The sequence below is a fragment of the Pristiophorus japonicus genome, chromosome 2 (genome assembly GCF_044704955.1).
Source record: "Pristiophorus japonicus isolate sPriJap1 chromosome 2, sPriJap1.hap1, whole genome shotgun sequence".
In the NCBI taxonomy this organism is placed as follows: domain Eukaryota; kingdom Metazoa; phylum Chordata; class Chondrichthyes; family Pristiophoridae; genus Pristiophorus; species Pristiophorus japonicus.
In genome coordinates, this window is record NC_091978.1 from 79624564 (window position 1) to 79638830 (window position 14267).

A 14267-nucleotide genomic window follows, 5' to 3' on the forward strand; every position below is an offset into this window, starting at 1 on the left:
ACCATTACCTCCAGTTTCCCTTCCATGTCACACACCATCCTGACTTAGAAATATATCACCGTTCCTTCTTCGTCGCTGAGTCAAAATTCTAGAACTCCTTCCCTAACAATACGGTGGGAGTACCTTTATCAAATGGACTGCAGCGATTCAAGAAGGTGGCTCACCACCACCTTCTCAAGGGCAATTAGGGATGGGCATGGTTGCATGATGCATGGTCACTTACTGACACACAGAGTAGGCTGCAGTTTTGGCATGTGCTTGTCACTGTATTTACTCCAATTTATAATATGGCAAGACAACTTTGCTTGTATGACAAGAGATCATAATATGAGACAATAGTCCTAACTTCCGGATGGCTCAGAAATGACAAGCCTTTGAATCCCTTGAAGGAAGCCACATTGAATATTCTTGTGTATAAGAGCATTGACAAATAGGGATGGTATCATTTGCTCTTAAATATTGTCCTCCTTCTCCATAATTACACATAACCACACAAAACATTACACATGGTATCATATGATGCAAGCTCTGTTTGTGTGTGTGCCATGAAGCCAACGTTTTAGCATTTATTCCTGTTCTGTCACTGTGGACCTAGACGTGCTGTCGACCAGTGCTGTTCATGGCCCAGAAGCTGACAGCACCTCACAAAATTCTGTTCCTTTTCTACCAATATTTCAAAACACCAACACAGGTACACACATCCCGAAGGATGCAAATCAGCTTAAAGAGAAAGCATCAGGTGGCTCATATTGCAAATGTGAGGTGGATGAAATGATGTACAAGAGGAGCTTAGGAGTATCGATAGCATGATTCCCTACAGTTCACTTTGCAAAATGCAGCAATAGAAACATAGAAACATAGAAAATAGGTGCAGGAGTAGGCCATTCGGCCCTTCGAGCCTGCACCACCATTCAAAAATATCATGGCTGATCATTCCCTCAGTACCCCTTTCCTGCTTTCTCTCCATATCCCTTGATCCCCTAATCCGTAAGGGCCATATCTAACTCCCTCTTGAATATATCCAATTAATTAGCATCAACAACTCTCTGCGGTAGGAAATTCCACAGGTTAACAACTCTCTGAGTGAAGAAGTTTCTTCTCATCTCAGTCTTAAATGGCCTACCCCTTATCCTAAAACTATGTCCCCTGGTTCTGGACATCCCCAACATCGGGAAAATACTACTTGCATCTAACCTGTCCCGTCCCGTCAGAATCTTGTATGTTTCGATGAGATCCCCTCTCATCCTTCGAAACTCCAGTGTATAAAGGCCCAGTTGATCCAGTCTCTCCTCATATGTCAGTCCTGCCATCCCTGGAATCAGTCTGGTGATCCTTCGCTGCACTCCCTCAATAGCAAGAATGTCCTTCCTCAGATTAGGTGACCATAACTGAACACAATATTCCAGGTGAGGTCTCACCAAGACCCTGTACAACTGCAGTAAGACCTCCCTGCTCCTATAGTCAAATCCCCAAGCTATGAAGGCCAACATACTTTTTGGCTTCTTCACCGCCTGCTGTACCTGTATGCCAACTTTCAATGACTGATGAACCATGACGCCCAGGTCTCGTTGCACCTCCCCTTTTCCCAATCTGCCGCCATTCAGATAATATTCTGTTTTCGCGTTTTTGCCCCTAAAGTGGATAACCTCACATTTATCCACATTATACTGCATCTGCCATGCATTTGCCCACTCACCTAACCTGTCCAAGTCAACCTGCAGCCTCTTAGCATCCCCCTCACAGCTCACACCACCATCCAGTTTAGTGTCATCTGCAAACTTGGAGATATTATATTCAATTCCTTCATCTAAATCATTGATGTATATTGTAAAGAGCTGGGGTCCCAGCACTGAGCCCTTCGGCAATCCATTAGTCACTGCCTGCCATTCTGAAAAGGACCTGTTTATCCTGAATCTGCTTCCTGTCTGCCAACCAGTTCTCTATGCACGTCAGTACATTACCCCCAATACCATGTGCTTTGATTCTGCACACCAATCTCTTGTGCGGGACCTTGTCAAAAGCCTTTTGAAAGTCCAAATACACCACATCCACTGGTTCACCCTTGTCCACTCTACTAGTTACATCCTCAAAAAATCCTAGAAGATTTGTCAAGCATGATTTCCCTTTCATAAATCCATGCTGACTTGGACCGATCCTGTCATTGCTTTCCAAATGCGTTGCTATTTCATCCTTAAAAATTGATTGCTACATTTTTCCCACTACTGATGTCAGGCTAACCGGTCTATAATTATTCGCTTTCTCTCTCCCTCCTTTTTTAAAAAGTGGTGTTACATTAGCTACCCTCCAGTCCATAGGAACTGATCCAGAATCGATAGGCTCTGATCACCAATGTACCAACTATTTCTAGGGCCACGTCCTTAAGTATTCTGGGACGCAAACTTTCAGGCCCCGGGGATTTATTGGCCTTCAATCCCATCATTTTCCCAACACAATTTCCCGCCGAAGTAAGGATATCCTTTATTTGCTCGTTCTCACTAGACTTCCGAAAGGTTTATTTGTGAAGACAGAACCAAAGTATTTGTTCAATTGGCCTGCCATTTCTTTGTTCCCCATTATAAATTCACCTGAATCTGACTGCAAGGGACCTATGTTTGTCTTCACTAATCTTTTTCTCTTCACATATCTATAGAAGCTTTTGCAGTCAGTTTTATGTTCCCGGCAAGCTTCATCTCGTACTCTATTTTCCCCCTCCTAGTTAAACCCTTTGTCTTCCTCTGCTGCATTCTAAATTTCTCCCAGTCCTCAGGTTTGCTGCTTTTTCTGGCCAATTTATATGCCTCTTCCTTGGATTTAACACTATCCTTCATTTCCCTTGTTAGCCACGGTTGAGCCACCTTCCCAGTTTTATTTTTACTCCAGACAGGGATGTACAATTGCTGAAGTTCATCCATGTCATCTTTAAATGTTTGCCATTGCCTATCCACCATCACCCCTTTAAGTATCATTTGCCAGTCTATCCTAGCCAATTCATAAGAACATAAGAACTGAAGAATTAGGAACAGGAGTAGGCCATCTAACCCCTCGAGCCTGCTCTGCCATTTAACAAGATCATGGCTGATCTGGCCGTGGACTCAGCTCCACTTACCCGACCGCTCCCCATAACCCTTAATTTCCTGATTGGTTAAAAATCTATCTATCTGTGATTTGAATACATTCAATGAGCTAGCCTCAACTGCTTCCTTGGGCAGAGAAATCCACAGATTCACAACCCTCTGTGAGAAGAAATTCCTTCTCAACTCAGTTTTAAATTGGCTCCCCAATATTTTGAGACTGTGCCCCCTAGTTCTAGTCTCCCCGACCAGTGGAAACAACCTCTCTGCCTCTATCTTGTCTATCCCTTTCTATAAGATCATCCCTCATCCTTCTGAACTCCAATGCCTCAAACCATCGAAGTTACCTTTCCTTAAGTTCAGGATCCTAGTTTCTAAATTAACTGTGGCACTCTCCATGTTAATAAAGAATTCTACCATATTATGGTCACTCTTTCCCAAGGGGTTTCGCACAACAAGATTGCTAATTAGTCCTTCCTCATTGTACATCACCCAGTCTAGGATGGCCAGCTCCCTAGTTGGTTCCTCGAAATATTGGTCTCGAAAACCATACCTAATACACTCCAGGAAATCCTCCTCCACCGCATTGCTACCAGTTTGGTTAGCCCAATCAATATGTAGATTAAATTCACCCATGATAACTGCTGTGCCTTTATTGCATGCATCCCTAAATTCTTGTTTGATGCTATCCCCAGCCTTACTACTACTGTTTGGTGGTCTGCACACAACTCCCACTAGCGTTTTCTGCCCCTTGGTATTCCGTAGCTCCACCCATACCGATTCCACATCATCCAAGCTAATGTCCTTTCTTACTATTGCATTAATTTCCTCTTTAACCAGCAACGCTACCCCGCCTCCTTCTCCTTTCTGTCTATCCTTCCTAAATGTTGAATACCCCCAAATGTTGAGTTCCCAGCCTTGTTCATCTTGGAGCCATGTCTCCGTGATGCCAATTACATCATACCCATTAACTGCTATCTGCGCAGTTAATTTGTTCACCTTATTTCGAATACTCCTTGCATTGAGGCAAAGAGCCTTCAGGCTTGTCTTTCTAACACACTTTTCCCCTTTAGAATTTTGCTGTAATGTGGCCCCTTTTGCTTTATGCCTTAAGTTTCTCTGGCTTCCAATTTTACTTTTCTTCTTTCTATTTTTTGCTTCTGACCCAATTCTACTTCCCTCTCTCTCCCTACATAGGTTCCCACCCCCCTGCCATATTAGTTTAACTCCTCCCCAACAGCACTAGCAAACACTCCCCCGAGGACATTGGTTCCAGTCCTGCCCAGGTGCAGACCGTCCGGCTTGTACTAGTTCCACCTCCCCCAGAACCGGTTCCAATGTCCCAGGAATTTGAATCCCTCCCCTCTGCACCAATCCTCAAGCCACGTATTCATCTGAGCTATCCTGTGATTCCTACTCTGACCAGCATGTGGCACTGGTAGCAATCCTGAGATTACGACTTTTGAGGTCCTACTTTTTAATTTAGCTCCGAGCTCCCTAAATTCGTCTTGTAGGACCTCATCCCGTTTTTTACCTATATCGTTGGTACCTAAATGCAGCACGACAACTGGCTGTTCACCCTCCCTTTTCAGAATGCCCTGCACCCGCTCCGAGACATCCTTGATCCTTGCACCAGGGAGGCAACATACCATCCTGGAGTCTCAGTTGCAGCCGAAGAAACGTCTATCTATTCCCCTTAAAATTGAATCCACTATCACTATAGCTCTCCCACGTTTTTTCATGCCCTCCTGTGCAGCAGAGCCAGCCACGGTGCCATGAACTTGGCTGCTGCTGCCCTCCCCTGATGAGTCATCCCCCCCAACAGTACCCAAAGCGGTGTATCTGTTTTGCAGGGGGATGATCGCAGGGAACCCCTGCACTACCTTCCTTGCATTGCCCTTCCTGTTGGTTACCCATCCCCTATCTGGCTGTGTACCCTTTACCTGCGGTAAGACCAACTCACTAAACGTGCTATTCACGTCATCCTCAGCATCATAGATACTCCAGAGTGAATCCACCCGCAGCTCCAGTGCTGCAATGCAGTCCGTCAGGAGCTGTAGGCAGATGCATTTCCCGCACACGTAGTCGTCAGGGACACCAGAAGCGCCCCTGACTTCCCACATAGTACAGGAGGAGCATAACACATGTCCAAGCTCTCCTGCCATGATTTAGCCCTTAGATTAACTTAATTTGGCAACAACAATGCTAAAGGTTACTTACTGATAAAGAAAAGAAAAAGAAAAACTACTTACCAATCACCAACCAATCACTTACCCCCTTGGCTGTGATGTCACCTTTCGATTTCTTTCTACTTCTTTTTTGCCTCCCTGCTGCAGCTGCACCGGCTGGTCTCTTGTTGGACGCTCGCCTCCTGAACTGCCGCCTCCGACTACGAACTCCCGCTACTCACTGACGGGCCTCTTTTGGGCCGCTCGCCTCACGAACTCCCACCTCTGACCACGAACTCCCGCTGCTCACTGACGGGCCTCTTGTAGGACGCTCGCCTCCCGAACTCCAGTCTCCGACCATGAAGTGGCAATGGGCAATGTTTCACGTTTCTATTGATAATTCATTGGGAAAGGATATTAAAATTCTGGCCAAATTGGCAATGAATCGGTCACCTGGTTGCTCATGTGTGGGCATTATTGGAGATGATGCCCGATGTGTCAGCTCAGTTGGTAGCACCCTCGACTCTGAGTCAGAAGGTTTTGGGTTCAAGTCCGACTCCTGAGACGAGCACAAAAATATCTCGACTGACACTCCAGTGCAGTATTGAGCGAGAAATGGTGATTGGTGAGTAGTTTTTATTTTTTCTCTTCTATAACAGCGAGTAAACTTTAGCATTGTTGTTGCCAATTTAAGTGTATCTAAGGGTTAATCATGGCAGGAGAGCTCGGTCACGTGATATGCTCCTCCTGTACCATGTGGGAACTCAGGGACACTTCCGGTGTCCCTGACGACTACGTGTGCGGGAAATGTATCCGCCTCCAGCTCCTGATGGTCCACGTTGCGGAATTGGAGCTGAGGGTGGATTTACTCTGGAGTAGCACTTGTAGCGAGTTGGTCTTACCGCAGGCGAAGGGCCCACAGCCAGATAGGAAATGGAAGACCAGCAGCAAGAGCAGTGCAAGTAAGGTAGTGCAGGGGTCCCCTGCGGTCATCCCCCTGCAAAACAAATACAGCGTTTTGAGTACTGTTCAGGGGGATGACGCATCAGGGGAGGGCAGCAGCAGCCAAGTTCATGGCACCGTGGCTGGCTCTGCTGCACAGGAGGGCAGGAAAAAGAGTGGGAGAGCGATAGTGATCGGGGATTCAATTGTAAGGCGAATAGATAGGCATTTCTCCGGCCGCAACCGAGACTCCAGGATGGTATGTTGCCTCCCTGGTGCAAGGGTCAAGGATGTCTCGGAGCGGGTGCAGGACATAATGAAAAGGGAGAGTGAACAGCCAGTTGTCGTGGTGCACATTGGTACCAACGATACAGGTAAAAAAAGGGATGAGGTCCTACGAGATGAATTTAAGGAGCTAGGAGCTAAATTAAAACGTAGGACCTCAAAAGTAGTAATCTCGGGATTGCTACCAATGACAGGTGCTAGTCAGAGTAGGAATCGCAGGATAGCTCAGATGAATACGTGGCTTGAGCAGTGGTGCAGCAGGGAGGGATTCAAATTCCTGGGGGCATTGGAACCGGTTCTGGGGGAGGTGGGACCAGTACAAACTGAATGGTCTGCACCTGGGCAGGACCGGAACCAATGTCCTCGAGGGAGTGTTTGCTGGTGCTGTTGGGGAGGAGTTAAACTAATATGGCAGGGGGATGGGAACCAATGCAGGGAGACAGAGGGAAACAAAAAGGAGACAAAAGCAAAAAACAGAAAGGAGATGAGTAAAAGTGGAGGGCAGAGAAACCCAAAGCAAAAAAAAAGGGTCACTGTACAGCAAAATTCTAAAAGTGTCAAAGTGTAATAAAAAGGCAAGCATGAAAGCTCGGTGCCTCAATGCAAGGAGTATTCGGAACACAGGAGAGGGCTCTGAACTAGTTAGAATGGGTGAGAGCTCAGATGAACAGGATCCCAAGAAAGAATGCAAAAGGCGGGAGGCAACAGAGCAGAGAAGCACTGGGGTAAGTGTAAATCACAAGGTGATAGGAATGGATAATATATATGAATATAAAGGGGCTGCAGGAGGGGTCAAAACTAAAAATCATAGTTTAAAAACTAGTATTAAAACACTTGACCTAAACGCACGCAGCATTCGAAATAAAGTAAATGAGTTGATGGCACAAATCATTACAAATGGGTATGATTTGGTGGCCATTACAGAAACGTGGTTGCAGGGTGGCCAAGACTGGGAATTAAACATACAGGGGTATGTGACAATTCCGAAAGATAGACAAGAAGGGAAAGGAGGTGAGGTAGCTCTGTTAATAAAGGATGATATCAGGGCAGTTGTAAGAGACGATATTGGCTCTTATGAACAAAATTTTGAATCATTGTGGGTGGAGATTAGAGATAGTAAGGGGAAAAAGTCACTGGTGGGCGTAGTTTATAGGCCCCCAAATAATAACTTCACGGTGGGGTGGACAATAATCAAGGGAATAATGGAGGCATGTGAAAAAGGAACGGCAGTAATCATGGGGGATTTTAACCTACATATCGATTGGTCAAATCAAATCGCACGGGGTAGCCTTGAGGAGGAATTAATAGAATGCATACGGGATTGTTTCTTAGAACAGTATGTTACAGAACCTACTCGGGAACAAGCGATCTTAGATCTGGTCCTGTGTAATGAGACAGGAATAATAAACGATCTCCCAGTAAAAGATCCTCTCGGAATGAGTGATCACAGTATGGTTGAATTTGTAATACAGATTGAGGGTGAGGAAGTAGTGTCTCAAACGAGCATACTATGCTTAAACAAAGGGGACTACATTGGAATGAGGGCAGAGTTGGCTAAAGTAGACTGAAAACACAGACTAAACGGTGGCACAATTGAGAAACAGTGGAGGACTTTTAAGGAGTTCTTTCATAGTGCTCAACAAAAATATATTCCAGTGAAAAAGAAGGGCGGTAAGAGAAGGGATAACCGGCCGTGGATAACCAAGGAAATAAAGGAGAGTATCAAATTAAAAACCAATGCGTTTAAGATGGCCAAGGTTAGTGGGAAACTAGAAGATTGGGAAAATTTTAAACGACAGCAAAGAATGACTAAGAAAGCAATAAAGAAAGGAAAGATAGATTACGAAAGTAAACTTGCGCAAAACATAAAAACAGATAGTAAAAGCTTTTACAGATATATAAAATGGAAAAGAGTGACTAAAGTAAATGTTGGTCCCTTAGAAGATGAGAAGGGGGATTTAATAATGGGAAATGTGGAAATGGCTGAGAACTTAAACAATTATTTTGCTTCGGTCTTTGACACAAAAACCATGTCAAAAATTGCTGGTCACAGGAATGTGGGAAAGGAGGACCTTGAGACAATCACTATCACTAAGGGGGTAGTGCTGGACAGGCTAATGGGACTCAAGGTAGACAAGTTCCCTGGTCCTGATGAAATGCATCGCAGGGTATTAAAAGAGATGGCAGAAGTTATAGCAGATGCATTCATTAGAATCTACCAAAATTCTCTGGACTCTGGGGAGGTACCAGCGGATTGTAAAGCAGCTAATGTAACGCCTCTGTTTAAAAAAGGGGGGCAGACAAAAGGCAGGTAACTATCGGCTGGTTAGTTTAACATCTGTAGTGGGGAAAATGCTTGAAGCTATCATTAAGGAAGAAATAGCGGGACATCTTGATAGGAATAGTGCAATCAAGCAGACACAACTTGGATTCATGAAGGGGAAATCATGTTTAACTAATTTACTGGAATTCTTTGAGGATATAACGAGCATGTTGGATAGAGGTGTACCGATGGATGTGGTGTATTTAGATTTCCAAAAGACATTCGATAAGGTGCCACACAAAAGGTTACTGCAGAAGATAAAGTTACGCGGAGTCAGAGGAAATGTATTAGCATGGATCGAGAATTGGCTGGCGAACAGAAAGCAGAGAGTCAGGATAAATGGGTTCTTTTTGGGTTGGAAATCGGTGGTTAGTGGTGTGCCACAGGGATCGGTGCTGTTTACAATATACATAGATGACCTGGAAGAGGGGGCAGAGTGTAGTGTAACAAAATTTGCAGATGACACAAAGATTAGTGGGAAAGCGGGTTGTGTAGAGGACACAGAGAGGCTGCAAAGAAATTTAAATAGGTTAAGCGAATGGGCTAAGGATTGGCAGATGGAATACAATGTCGGAAAGTGTGAGGTCATTCACCTTGAAAAAAAAAACAGTAAAAGGGAATATTATTTGAATGGGGAGAAATTACAACATGCTGCGGTGCAGAGGGACCTGGGGGTCCTTGTGCATGAATCCCAAAAAGTTAGTTTGCAGGTGCAGCAGGTAACCAGGAAGGCAAATGGAATGTTGGCCTTCATTGCGAGAGGGATGGAGTACAAAAGCAGGGAGGTCCTGCTGCAACTGTATAGGGTATTGGTGAGGCCGCACCTGGAGTACTGCATGCAGTTTTGGTCACTTTACTTAAGGAAGGATATAGTAGCTTTGGAGTGGGTACACAGACGATTCACTAGGCTGATTCCGGAAATGAGGGGGTTACCTTATGATGATAGATTGAGTAGACTGGGTCTTTACTCGTTGGAGTTCAGAAGGATGAGGGGTGATCTTATAGAAACATTTAAAATAATGAAAGGGATAGACAAGATAGAGGCAGAGAAGTTGTTTCCACTGGTCGGGGAGACTAGAACTAGGGGGCACAGCCTCAAAATATGGGGGAGCCAATTTAAAACTGAGTTGAGAAGGAATTTCTTCTCCCAGAGGGTTGTGAATCTGTGGAATTCTCTCCCCAAGGAAGCAGTTAAGGCTAGCTCATTGAATGTATTCAAGTCACAGATAGATAGATTTTTAACCATTAAGGGAATTAAGGGTTATGGGGAGCGGGCGGGTAAGTGGAGCTGAGTCCACGGCCAGATCTGCCATGATCTTGTTGAATGGCGGAGCAGGCTCGAGGGGCTAGCTGGCCTACTCCTGTTCCTAATTCTTATGTTCTTATGTTCTTATGTTCTCATGTAACTGCATTGTTGAAGGTGCCGTCTTTCAGATGAGATGTTAAACCGAGGCCCTGTCAACCTTCTCAGGTGGATGTAAAAGATCCGATGACACTATTTTGAAGAAGAGCAGGGAAGTTACGTCCTGGCCAATATTTATCTCAATCAACATCAGTAAAACAGATTATCTGGTTATTATCATTGCTCCCATATTTCCTACATTACAACAGTGACTACACTTTAAAAAGTATTTAATTGGCTGTAACGTGCTTTTGGACATCCAATGGTCATGAAAGGAGCTGTATAAATGCAAGTCTTTCTTTCTTACCTACATAACAGAAGGAAGCAGTGTCAGAACAATTGAGGGCACTTGTGAACTTGGCTTTTGTAATTTTGATTCAGTTTGACTATAGGGTTTTGTCCTCTGATCTACAGCTCTGTCCTGCTTCCCTGCAGACCTGAAGCCTGCAAAGGGTATTTATTTTTGGCTGTTGTCAAGTAGGTGTGCATGTGAAATAATGGCCGATACAGGCAGTCTGACTAGTTCCTGTTGGTCTCCCGAGCATGCCTTAATTTATCTTGTACCAGATCAAGCATAAATACTGTGTATGGGGCACAACCTCATTGTTTATTGTAAATACTTGGTAAACCATTAGTTCTCTTTGGATTCACTTTGATGCCTTGCCATTCTATTGTGCTCCAGGAAGAGCATTTTGGGGCTTTCTTCTTCTAGCGAAGACTTGTCAGTGTTTTATTCATAGTTTCCTGGTGATTTTGCAGACTACATTTGACTATTTTGGTTTCAACATAAAGATTTCCCAATTGTTCTGATACAACAAAAAATAAATCTCAAAATTATTTTTAAAGAAAAAAGAAAATTAAAAGATTTTCTAAAAATGAATACTAAAAAGGCATTGCAAAACTGAGAATTGAAAAATAATTTAAATAGCATCTATCACTTTAGAAGCTCAATTATAAATGGAGCTTCCCTTTTCTTCCCCTCCAGATAAAGGAGCAGCACACAAAGCATGTGCTAAATGGATCGGAAATTGCGCTGCAACACGTTTAAGTACACTAGAATGGATATTATCATTGAAATTAAGCTTGTGTGCATTTCATGTGAGAGGAATCTAGGTCAGCCTAAAACACTGCTGAAAGATTATGCAGTGTGCAAATTGGCAGGATCATGCATGAGGGCCTTCCTGCTGAATTTCGGTAACCTTGGTTAAATGTTCCACACTGATATTCTGAGCCGGCCAATGGACAGTAAACACCTACTTCAAAGTAACATAATCGGGACGATTTTAACTCCAGGGTATTTTCACCGGGTGAGTAAAGCTGGGAGTTAAAAATTCATCTGGTTCTTCAGAAATGAAGGCTAGGATATTTTAAATCCTGGGCTTCATTTAAATCTCACTGACCGACTTGCATTTCAGGCAGGAAGTCAGCGGGAAACAACGGAAAATCGTGTGGCCTGGTGGCCTCTTGCAAAGACCAGGTACATGTGGATCAGTTCCATGGTGGTCTTGTCAAGGGGAAGGAGAGAAAGCATGTGACAGGGGTGGCCTAAGCTTTCATTGTGGGGCTCATCCTGCTCCTCCTGGCCCACAACTAAGATAAAAATTGTTAATAGTAAAAAATTACCTACTTGATTTCTTCTGGGTTCAATACTCTTCCCTGATATTATTTTATAATGGTTTTCACATAGGCTTGTTATTATAATTCACACTGCTACAAAAAATTGAGATTATAGTGTTATGCTCCTTCAACTAAACTATGTGTCTCCTGATTAAATTGGAGTTCCCTTTGTGTGAATAGTTCAATAAGCAAAGAACCAAATTTTGATGCTCACCCAATAAGCAGGTCTGTGAATGTGATATTTGCATTTTAGAAACATGCAGCTCTGAAAATGTTCACTGCATTTTTAGTCCTTCTTATCTTTGCATAAGCTGCGCTTGTGGTTAACCCAGTAAAGGGATAAAATTGTTTAGTGATGCACCTGTTTATTGAGTGTAAAACAGGTGTAACACTGACAAGTTTAGAGTGGATGACCCTCGCCCAAGCTACACACCCATTCGGGTTACTGCTAAATTTGTTTGGCCTGTCTTTAGGCATCCCGGGTGGCTGCCGATGACAGACATAAGGCCCCCTGCATGTGTTAATTAGCGGCCTAAGGCCTGTTGAAGGTCCCCTCTGGAAAATGTGTTTATGATGAATGAAGCAGGAGCCAGGTCTGCTCCGTTCAGAATTCTTCAGGGACCCCAAAAGCCGCAAGCAAAAGGTACTTTTTAAAAAATTTAAATGTTTTAAAAAATTTTTGCCATGGAGCCTGGAGGAGCAGGAGTGGTCCCTGACTCCGCAGTCATTGCAATCGGCCCCCTCCCTATGTTGCCTGCTACAACACCTCTCCAGGGACTAAGCTTCAGGCCACTGTCGGCGAGGCAAGCAGCCTAACATTTGGCATCTTTAGTGTGCGAGCTGACTGCGGAGGTGCAACAGACACTGTCAGCTTGTGGATAAAATGTTAATAAGGCAGAAGGTTCAATATCGGGCCTTCCGGTTAGGGTGCGCCCTGACATTAAGGTAGTTGGATTTGTACCCCAATGTATCTTTAAAAAGCAGCGTCACTGATAACCAATGGAGTACTAAATTGTACAATCAAGATACTCCCAGAGTTGTTTCCCACATGTGCTAAGTTACTTGATCTCAATCAGGGCAGCAAAGGTTGTGTTAAAAGTGGTGTCACGGTCAATGGACTAGGCAAAGGAAAACCAGCCAGGGTTCTAGTGCCTGATTGCTATGTGGCGACTCCTGTTAGAAAGTGTGGGGGTGAAATTCATCAGCCCACCACCCACTGCCGCCGACTGCCGGCCATTGCCGCCGACATTCCTCGCGAAGATCTGCCCAGTGCCACTTTCGAAATAGCCTGGAACAGGCGGGAGGGGAGAGCCGCCGGGACCTGCCCGCTGGCTTCAGCAGATGGCCAAGTGATGCAACTGACCTCCCGCCCACAGAGCTCCCAGATTCCTGCGGGTGGGAGTTGGCGGGACTCGGCGGCAGAACGGCAATGGACCGCTGGCTGCAGGCTGGTCTGTCCCTTACGATAAGTATGAAGCATCTGAAAGAAAGATAAGTGAACATTTAAAAACATTTTCTCAACAGCATCTAACCTGCATGGGATCCCTGAAGGTCTTCGGATAGTTTTTGTGTCTTGGTGATTTTATTTTTTCAGGTCTTTGAACCTCCATGGGCCCAACTCCATCCTCGGCGGCACTTGGATGACGAGTGCCTCTGCCGCCGAGAAAGGGACCTCCTGCCTGCTGCCACCCAGATTGGCGGCATACGTTGTCCATTTGCCATCTGCCGAACTTCAAGGGACCTCGGCAATGAACATCCCACCCAAAGTACCGTCCGGCACCTCAGTGGCCATTGGTGCCACTTTGGGCAGCACTTGGGTGGGCAGAGGCCTTGATGAAAATTGTGTGTGTGGACAGCAGCTGAGATCAGGATCAAGTTTAGCTGTAATATTGTCGACAGTCAAATAGTCTTGGGTCACAAATGATGAAGGCGTTTGAGGAAGGTAACTGAGGGTTGCCATTGCATGTGGAAATGTACCCTAACAGGAATCAGTGATTTCAGAAGAATAGAGGTAATTGGAATGGAAACAATTTGTGAAAGCTATCAATTTGGTGGAAAATATTTTAAAGTTTTGGGGTTCAACACATGTGGTTGTTTCTTTCTTTTGAATATATATATATATATATATATGTAAAATAAATGCATCCACCAATATTATTCACTCATGCAATTCTTCAGCATGAGGTGAGACATTGATCATATCATATAGTTTTGAATCAGCAAAGAAAAAAATGTCTTCTGTCGACTAGTCGGGAGCAGCAGCAGGAGTGGACGGACCTGTGAGGGAAGCAGCGGCAGCAGGGTCAAAAGTAAAAGAAAGAAGTATAAAGAAATTGAAGTGTGATATCACAGCCAAGCGAGTAAGTGATTCGTTGAGTGGTGAATACTTTTGCTTTATTCTTTATCTTTTTTTCTTTTTCTTATCAGTAAGAAACCTTTGGCATTGTTGCCAAATTAAG